The 10,637-nt window shown below is 38.5% G+C and overlaps 1 non-coding gene across 1 annotated transcript; it reads left to right on the top strand.

Annotated features, from left to right (window-relative positions):
- The first annotated feature begins 8,152 nt into the window (after positions 1 to 8,152).
- On the top strand, positions 8,153 to 8,259 carry LOC148579613 (small nucleolar RNA R71). Its single transcript, XR_015896045.1, has one exon. It is a non-coding gene; the product is annotated as a small nucleolar RNA R71 (small nucleolar RNA).
- Positions 8,260 to 10,637: the final 2,378 nt, after the last annotated feature.

Genomic DNA, 10,637 nt, shown 5'->3' with positions numbered 1-10,637 from the left:
CCTTAGGTAAGAGGTAGTATTGCCAAACCTCCAAAGCTCAAACCAAGGCATATAATTCTGTCTTACGTTGAATATTTGCACTGAGCTGAATTCAACTTTTCACTAAAGAAGTCAATAGTACACTTTTTTTGCATTAAAATAGCACATATACCAATCCTAGAAGTATCACATTCGATCTCAAAGGTTTTATCAAAGTTAGGTAAAATAAGAATAGGAGCAGAACACAAACAATATTTTAGGGTATGAAATATAATTTTTTGTTCCTTTTCCATTTAAATCCAACATCTTTTTTTATAACCTCTGCGAGAGGCGTAGCAATGGTAGAAAATTTTTTCACAAATCTCTTGTAAAACCCAGCTAAACCATGAAAACTTCTTACCTCAGAAGTATTCTTGGGTGTTGGCCGTTTATGAATACCCTTCACCTTTTCCTTATCAACCTCAATTCCACTCACACTCACAATAAAACCAAGAAATACAACTCTATCAATAAAAATGTGCATTTTTTAAGATTGGCATATAATTTTTCTTTTTGAAACATTTCTAAAACAGCTAAAACATGTGATAAGTGGTCTTCTAAACAAGTGCTATAAATGAGAATATCCTCAAAATAAACAACAAATTTACCCAAAAATTCTCCCAAAACATCATTTATTAGACGCATAAAAGTACTAGTTGCATTAGTTAACCCAAAAAGCATTACTAACCACTCATATAACCTATGTTTGGTTTTAATGTAGTCTTTCATTCATCTCTGGATTTCATTCTAATTTGATGATACCCACTTTTCAAATCAATTTTAGTGAATATGCATGCACCATGTAATTCATCAAGCATGTCATCTAACCTAGAATAGGATAACAATACTTTACCGTAATCTTATTTACTGCACGACAATTCATATACATCCGCCAAGTACCATCCTTCTTTGGAACCAACAAAACTGGTACAACACATGGATTCATGCTCTCTCTAATGTGACCTTTGGCTAGTGAGTCCTCTTCTTGCCTTTGAAGTTCTTTTGTCTCCTCAGGGTTACTCCTATAGGCTAGTCTATTCAAAATGCTAGCACTAGAATAAAATCAATTTGGTGTTCAATCCCTCGTAACGGAGGTAAACCACTGGGCATGTCAGTAGGAAAGACATTCACAAATTTCTGCAACAAAGAGACAAAATTATTTGGCAAATTTGGATTAAGTTCAGTGTTAGATAACAAAGTATTCCTAAACCGAGCCATAATCACAGCTCTCTTGCCTATTAAAACACTCTTTAAATCTCTCTCTTTTGTAAATAAACACAATTTTCTCTCAACTCTCTCATTTTTCTCTGTATTTGCACTATTCTCATGACATGTACTCTTTTCTTTCTTTTCACTCACCTTTGGTTCTTTTTCTATATTTTTTCTCTCATAGCCTCTTTTTTCTCAGATTTTTCTTTGGCCTCACATCCCATTTTCTCCTTGGTATCCTGTTGAAGCTTTAACTAGTCAAGGTAAACCTCCTTAGGTGATAATGGAGCAAGAGTGATCTTACGACCATTAAAATCAAATGAGAACTTATTCGTGTAACCATCATGGAATGCTCGACGGTCAAACTGCCAAGGTTTTTCCAATAATAAATGATAAGCTTGCATTGGCACCACATCACGCAGTGCCTCATCAACATATTTTCCAATAGAGAATGCAATTGTCACCAGCTTATCAATCTTGATCTCACCACTGTCATTCAACCACTGGTGCACGAAATTGTGATCATCAACAATGGCGCCAAAAACTTGGTGCTCTCAAACGTGAATCACACTTTGTCATAATTCCGCACAACTAACCAGCAAGTGCACTGGGTCGTCCAAGTAATAAAACTTACGTGAGTAAGGGTCGATCCCACGGAGACTGTCGGCTTGAAGCAAGCTATGGTCATCTTGTAAATCTCAGTCAGGCGGATTCAAATGGTTATGGAGTTTAAGGTGATGAAAATAAACATAAAATAAAGATAGAGATACTTATGTAATTCATTGGCGGATTTAAGATAAGCGTATGAAGATGCTTTGTTCCCCTTGAACCTCTGCTTTCCTATTGCCTTCTTCCAATCATTTATACTCCTTTCCATGGCAAGCTTTATGTTGGGCATCACCGTTGTCAATGGCTACATCCCGTCCTCTCAGTGAAAATGGTCCTGATGCTCTGTCACAACATCGGCTAATCAGCTGTTGGTTCTCGATCATGTCGGAATAGGATCTATTGATCCTTCTGCGTCTGTCACACGCCCCACAATCGCGAGTTTGAAGATCGTCACAGTCATCCCTTCCTAGATCTAACTCGGAATACCACAGATAAGGTTTAGACTTTCCGGATCTCAGGAATGGCTGCCAATAATTCTAGCCTATACCACGAAGGTTCCAATCTTAGATTAGAAACCCAAGAGATACGCATTCAAGCCATTGTTAGTAGAACAGAGGTGGTTGTCAGGCACATGATCATAGGTGAGAATGATGATGAGTGTCACGGATCATCATATTCATCAAGTTAAAGAACGAACGAATATCTTGTAGAAGAAATAGACTTGAGTTGAATAGAAAAACAATAGTACTTTGTATTAATTCATGAAGAACAGCAGAGCTCTACACCTTAATCTATGGTGTGTAGAAACTCCACCGTTGAGAATACATAAGAACAAGGTCTAGGCATGGCCGTGAGGCCAGACTCCAAACGTACATAAGATAGCCTAAGACTTATCAAAGATCCAAAAGTATAAAAATACAATAGCAAAAGGTCCTATTTATAGAGAACTAGTAGCCTAGGGTTTACAGAAATCAGTAATTAATGCAGAAATCTTCTTCTGGGCCCACTTGGTGTGTGCTTGGGCTGAGCATTGAAGCATTTTCGTGTAGAGACTTATCTTGGAGTTAAACGCCAGCTTTTGTGCCAGTTTGGGCGTTTAACTCCAGCTTTTGTGCCAGTTTTGGAGTTAAACGCCAGAATTCTTGAGCTGACTTGGAACGCCTGTTTGGGCCATCAAATCTCGGGAAAAGTATGGACTATTATATATTTCTGGAAAGCCCAGGATGTCTAATTTCCAACGCAATTGAGAGCGCGCCAATTGGGCTTTTGTAGCTCCAGAAAATCCATTTTGAGTGCAGGGAGGTCAGAATCCAACAGCATCTGCAGTCCTTTTTCAGCCTCTGAATCAGATTTTTGCTCAGGTCACTCAATTTCATCCAGAAAATACCTGAAATCACAGAAAAATACACAAACTCATAGTAAAGTCCAGAAGAGTGATTTTTAAATAAAAACTAATAAAAAAATAATAAAAACTAATTAAGATATACTAAAAACATACTAAAAACAATGCCAAAAAGCGTATAAATTATCCGCTCATCACAACACCAAACTTAAATTGTTGCTTGTCCCCAAGCAACTGAAAATAAAATAGGATAAAAAGAAGAAATGTACAATGAATTCCAAAAACATCTATGAAGATCAGTATTAATTAGATGAGCGGGGCTTTTAGCTTCTTGCTTCTGAACAGTTTTGGCATCTCACTTTATCCCTTGAAGTTCAGAATGATTGGCATCTATAGGAACTCAGAATCCAGATAGTGTTATTGATTCTCCTAGTTAAGTATGTTGATTCTTGAACACAGCTACTTTATGAGTCTTGGCTGTGGCCCTAAGCACTTTGTTTTCCAGTATTACCATCGGATACATAAATGCCACAGACACATAACTGGGTGAACCTTTTTAGATTGTGACTCAGCTATGCTAGAGTCCCCATTTAGAGGTGTCCAGGGTTCTTAAGCACACTCTTCTTTTTGCTTTGGACCTCGACTTTAACCGCTCAGTCTCAAGTTTTCACTTGACACCTTCACGCCACAAGCACATGGTTAGGGACAGCTTGTTTTAGCCGCTTAGGCCAGGATTTTATTCCTGTGGGCCCTTCTATCCACTGATGCTCAAAGCCTTGGATCCTTTTTATCACCCTTGCCTTTTGGTTTAAAGGGGTATTGGCTTTTTCTGCTTTTTTTTTTTCAAGTTTTTTACTGCTTTTTCTTGCTTCAAGAATCAATTTTATGATTTTTCAGATCATCAGATAACATTTCTCCTTTTCCTTTCATTCTTTCAAGAGCCAACAATTTTAACATTCATAAACAATCAAATTCAAAAATATGCACTGTTCAAGCATTCATTCAGAAAGACAATAGTATTGCCGCCACATCAAAATAATTAAACTGTTTTAAAATTTGAAATTCATGCACTTCTTTTTCTTTTTCAATTAAAAACATTTTTCATTTAAGAAAGGTGATGGATTCATTTTCATAGCTTTAAGGCATAGACACTAATGATCATATAATAAAGACACAAACATAAATAAACATAAAGCACAATTTTCGAAAAACAGGAAATAAAGAACAAGGAAATTAAAGAACGGGTCCACCTTAGTGATGGCGGCTTGTTCTTCCTCTTGAAGATCTTATGGAGTGCTTGAACTCCTCAATGTCTCTTCCTTGCCTTTGTTGCTCCTCTCTCATGGTTCTTTGATCTTCTCTAATTTCATGGAGGAGGATGGAATGCTCTTGGTGCTCCACCCTTAGTTGTCCCATGTTGGAACTTAATTCTCCTAGGGAGGTGTTGATTTGCTCCCAATAGTTTTGTGGAGGAAGATGCATCCCTTGAGGCATCTCAGGGATTTCATGATGAGGAATTTCCTCATGCTCTTGATGAGGTTCTCTTGTTTTCTCCATCCTTTTCTTAGTGATGGGTTTGTCCTCATCAATGAGAATGTCTCCCTCTATGTCAATTCCAACCGAATTGCAAAGGTGACAAATGAGATGAGGGAAGGCTAACCTTGCCAAAGGAGAGGACTTGTCCGCCACCTTGTAGAGTTCTTGGGATATAACCTCATGAACTTCCACTTCCTCTCCAATCATGATGCTATGTATCATGATAGTCCGGTCTATAGTAGCTTCGGACCGGTTGCTAGTGGGAATGATTGAGCGTTGGATGAACTCCAACTATTCCCTAGCCACGGGCTTGAGGTCATGCCTTCTTAGTTGAACCGGCTTCCCTCTTGAATCTCTCTTCCATTGAGTGCCCTCTTCACATATGTCCATGAGGACTTGGTCCAACCTTTGATCAAAGTTGACCCTTCTAGTGTAGGGGTGTGCATCTCCTTGCATCATGGGCAAGTTGAATGCCAACCTTACATTTTTCGGACTAAAATCCAAGTATTTCCCTCGGACCATTGTAAGCCAATTCTTGGGGTCCGGGTTCACACTTTGATCATGGTTCTTGGTGATCCATGCATTGGCATAGAACTCTTGAACCATTAAGATTCCGACTTGTTGAATGGGGTTGGTGAGAACTTCCCAACCTCTTCTTCGGATCTCATGTCGGATCTTCGGATACTCATTCTTTTTGAGTTTGAAAGAGACCTCGGGGATCACTTTCTTCTTGGCCACAACTTCATAGAAGTGGTCTTGATGCACCCTTGAGAGGAGTCTCTCCATCTCCCATGACTCGGAGGTGGAAGCTTTTGCCTTCCCTTTCCTCTTTCTAGAGGTTTCTCCGGCCTTTGGTGCCATAAATGCTTATGGAAAAACAAAAAAGCTTTAGCTTTTACCACACCAAACTTAGAAGGTTTCTCGTCCTCGAGCAAAAGAAGAAAGAAGAGAGTAGAAGAAAAAGAAATAGAGGAGATGGAGTGGGTTTTGTGTTTCGGCCAAGGGGAAGAAGTGGTGTTTAGGTTGTGTGAAAATGAAGGAGTGAAGATGGGCTTATATAGGGGTGAGAGGGGTGTGTATGGTTCGGCTATAGAGGGTAGGTTTGGGAGGGAAAGTGATTTGAATTTGAATGGTGAGGTAGGTGGGGTTTTATGAAGGATGGATGTGAGTGGTGAAGAGAATTGTGGGATTTGATAGGTGAGGGGTTTTTGGGGAAGAGGTATTGAGGTGATTGGTGAATGGGTGAAGAAGAGAGAGAGAGGTGGGGTGGGTGGGGATCCTATGTGGTCCACAGATCCTGAGGTGTCAAGGATATCTCATCCCTGCACCAAGTGGCGTGCAAAATGCCCCTTTCTGCTAATCCTGGCGTTAAACGCCAGGCTGCTGCCCATTTCTGGCGTTTAACGCCAGCTTCTTGCCCATTCCTGGTGTTAAATGCTAGGCTAGTGCCCTTTTCTGGCGTTAAACGCCCAGAATGGTGCCAGACTGGGCATTTAACGCCCCTTCTGCTACCTTTACTGGCGTTTAAACGCCACTAACTATCTCCTCCAGGGTGTTCTATTTTTCATTCTATTTTTCACTTTGTTTTTGCTTTTTCAATTGTTTTTGTGACTTCATATGATCATCATCCTACAGAAAACATAAAATAACAATAGAAAATAGAAATTTAACATAGATAAGTAAAAATTGGGTTGCCTCCCAACAAGCACTTCTTTAATGTCAATAGCTTGACAGTGGCTCTCATGGAGCCTCACAGATGTTCAGAGCAATATTGGAACCTCCCAACACCAAACTTAGAGTTTGAATGTGGGGGTTCAACACCAAACTTAGAGTTTGGTTGTGGCCTCCCAACACCAAACTTAGAGTTTGACTGTGGGGGTTCTGTTTGACTCTGTATTGAGAGAAGCTCTTCATGCTTCCTCTCCATGGTTACAAAGGGATATCCTTGAGCTTTAAACACAAGGGAGTCTTTATTCACTTGAATGATCAATTCTCCTCTGTTAACATCAATCACAGCCTTTGCTGTGGCTAGGAAGGGTCTGCCAAGGATGATGGATTCATCCATACACTTCCCAATCTCTAGGATTATGAAATCAGTATGGATGTAATGGTCTTCAACCTTTACCAAGACATCCTCTACAAGTCCATAAGCCTGTTTTTTTGAATTGTCTGCCATCTCCAGTGAGATTCTTGCAGCTTGTACCTCAATGATCCCTAGCTTCTCCATTACAGAGAGAGGCATAAGGTTTATGCTTGACCCTAGGTCACACAGAGCCTTCTCAAAGGTCATGGTGCCTATGGTACAAGGGATTGAGAACTTTCCAGGGTCCTGTCTCTTTTGAGGTAATCTCTGCCTAGTCAAGTCATCCAATTCTTTGATGAGCAATGAAGGTTCATTCTCCCAAGTCTCATTACCAAATAACTTGGCATTTAGCTTTATGATTGCTCCAAGGTACTTAGCAACTTGCTCTTCAGTGACATCTTCATCCTCTTCAGAGGAAGAATACTCATCAGAGCTTATGAAAGGCAGAAGTAAATTCGATGGAATCTCTATGGTCTCAGAATGAGCCTCAGATTCCCATGATTCCTCATTAGGGAACTCCATGGAGGTCAGTGGGCGTCCATTGAGGTCTTCCTCAGTGGGAATCACTGCCTCTTCCTCCTCTCCATGTTCGACTATGTGAGATGTGGTTATGGCCTTGCACTCTCTTTTTGGATTCTCTTCTGTATTGCTAGGGAGAGTGCTAGGAGGGAGTTCAGTAATTTTCTTACTTACCTGACCCAATTGTGTCTCCAAATTTCTAATGGAGGACCTTATTTCATTCATGAAACTTTGAGTGGTTTTGATTAAATCAGAGACAATGGTTGCTAAGTCAGAGTGGCTCTGCTTAGAATTCTCTATTTGTTGCTGAGAAGATGATGGAAAAGGCTTGCCATTGCTAAACCACCATTGTTGTTGTTGAAACCTTGTTGAGGTCTCTATTGATCCTTCCATGAGAAATTTGGATGATTTCTCCATGAAGGGTTCTAGGTGTTTCCATAGGATTCTCCCATGTAATTCACCTCTTCCATTGCTGGGTTCTCAGGATCATAAGCTTCTTCTTCAGAGGAAGCTTCCTTAGTACTGCCTGTTGCAGCTTGCATTCCAGACAGACTTTGAGAAATCATATGAACTTGTTAGGTTAATATTTTATTCTGAGCCAATATGGCATTCAGAGTATCAATCTCAAGAACTCCTTTCTTCTGAGTTGTCCCATTATTCACAGGATTCCTTTCAGAGGTGTACATGAATTGGTTATTTGCAACCATTTCAATGAGTTCTTGAGCTTCTGCAGGCGTCTTCTTCAGATGAAGAGATCCTCCAGCAGAGCTATCCAATGACATCTTGGATAGTTCAGACAGACCATCATAGAAGATTCCTATGATGCTCTATTCTGAAAGCATGTCAGAAGGGCACCTTCTGATCAATTGCTTGTATCTCTCCCAAGCTTCATAGAGGGACTCACCATCCTTCTGTCTAAAGGTTTGGACTTCCATCTAAGCTTACTCGATTTTTGAGGTGGAAAGAACTTTGCCAAGAAGGCATTGACTAGCTTTTCCCAAGAGTTCAGGCTTTTCTTAGGTTGTGAATCCAACCATGTTCTAGCTCTGTCTCTTATAGCAAAAGGAAAGAGCATAAGTCTGTAGACTTCAGGGTCAACCCCATTGGTCTTGACAGTGTCACAGATTTGCAAGAACTCAGCTAAGAACTGATGAGGATCTTCCAATGGAAGTCCATGAAACTTGCAATTCTGTTGCATTAGAGAAACTAATTGAGGCTTAAGCTCAAAGTTTTTTGCTCCAATGGCAGGGATAGAGATGCTTCTCCCATAGAAATCAGGAGTAGATGCAGTAAAGTCACCAAACACCTTCCTTGCATTGTTGGCATTGTTGTTTTCGGCTGCCATGGTTTCTTCTTCTTTGAAGAGCTCTATTAGGCCCTCTAAAGAGAATTGTTCTTTAGCTTCTCTTAGCTTTCTCTTCAAGGTCCTTTCAGGTTCAGGATCAGCTTGAACAAGTATGCCTTTATCTTTGTTCCTGCTCATATGAAAGAGAAGAGAACAAGAAAGTAGGGAATCCTCTATGTCACAGTATAGAGATTCCTTGAGGTGTCAGAGGAAAAGAAGAATAGAAGGAGAAGATGGAGAAGAATTCGAACATATAAAGAAGGAGGGAGTTCGAATTGTACCTTGAGGAGGAGTCTTAGTCCCTTAAATAGAAGGATGTGAGAAGAGGGGAAGAATTTTCGAAAATTAATTAAAAGATTTTAAAAAGAAATTTGAAAATTTGATTGAGATTTTCGAAAACTAAGATTGGGAAAGAAATAAAGTGATTTTTGAAAAAGATTTTGAAATTAGAAAAAGATATGATTGAAAAAATTAATTTTGAAAAAGATGTGATGGAAAAGATATGTTTGAAAAGATATGATTGAAAATCAATTTAGAAAAAAAATTTTTTAAAATTAAAGTTGATTACTTGACTATCAAGAAATTAAAAGATATGATTTTAAAATTTAAAGTTCGATCCTTTCTTAATAGGCAAGTAACAACTTGAAAATTTTGAAGTAAATCTTTAATTGAAGCAAGGATTTTTGAAAATGGTAAAAATAAATATAAAAAGGAAAGAAATTGATTTTGAAAGAGATATGATTGAAAAGATATGATTTGAAAAAGATTTGATTTTGAAAAATTATGAAAACTTGAAAAAAATATGAATTAAAAACAAAATCTTCCCTCTAGTGTCATCCTGGCGTTAAACGCCCAGCCAGGTACCCTGGCTGGCGTTTAAACGCCAGTTTTCCTTTTTCACTGGGCGTTTTGAATGCCCAGCTTTTTCTGTTTGATTCCTCTGCTGAATATTCTGAATCTTCAATTCTCTGTATTATTGACTTGAAAAGACATAGTTTTGAAAATATTTTTGAATTTTTGATGATGGGAATCAATAAAAAAATGCAACTAAGATCAAATAAACAATGCATGCAAGACACCAAACTTAAAGGTTTGTATACTAAGGACTATAACAATGTAAAAATGCATGTAAGAAACAACAAAACATACAAGACAAGAGAATTTGAAGATCAAAGCAATGAAATCATCAAGAACAACTTGAAGATCAATGAAGAACAATATGTATAAATTTTCGAAAATTAGAAGGATAAAGACATGTAATTGACACCAAACTTAAAATTAGACAATAGACTCAAACAGGAAACATAAAATATTTTTGGTTTTATGATTTTAAAAATTTTTTTGTATTTTTTTTGAAAATTATATAGAAAAGAAAATAAAGAGAATCAAAACTTCTAATAAGAATTCCAGGAATCATGCAATGTTAGTCTAAAGCTTCAGTCTAAAAAGGATTAGACATGTTTGGCCAAGCTTCAGCAGGACATTACATTTAATAGCTAAATTGATGAGAATCAATCAGCTTTTGTGATGGTGGGAACATCACCTTGAAACTCTAGAATTCATTCTTAAAAATTCTGAAGAAAAGATACCTAATCTAAGCAACAAGATGAACCGTCAGTTGTCCAAACTTGAACATTCCCCGGCAACGGCGCCATAAACTTGGTGCACGAAATTGTGATCATCAACAATGGCGCCAAAAACTTGGTGCTTTCAAACGTGAATCACACTTTGTCACAATTCCGCACAACTAACCAGCAAGTGCATTGAGTCGTCCAAGTAATAAACCTTACGTGAGTAAGGGTCGATCCCACGGAGACTGTCGGCTTGAAGCAAGCTATGGTCATCCTGTAAATCTCAGTCAGGCGGATTCAAATGGTTATGGAGTTTAAGGTGATGAAAATAAACATAAAATAAAGATAGAGATACTTATGTAATTCATTGGCGGATTTCAGATAAGCGTATGAAGATGCTTTGTT

This window comes from Arachis ipaensis, chromosome B10 (assembly GCF_059453495.1).
Source record: "Arachis ipaensis isolate K30076 ecotype BB chromosome B10, ASM5945349v1, whole genome shotgun sequence".
Classification (NCBI taxonomy): domain Eukaryota; kingdom Viridiplantae; phylum Streptophyta; class Magnoliopsida; order Fabales; family Fabaceae; genus Arachis; species Arachis ipaensis.
Note: the sequence above shows the minus strand (reverse complement) of the source record. Positions and strands in the feature narration are given on the sequence as shown.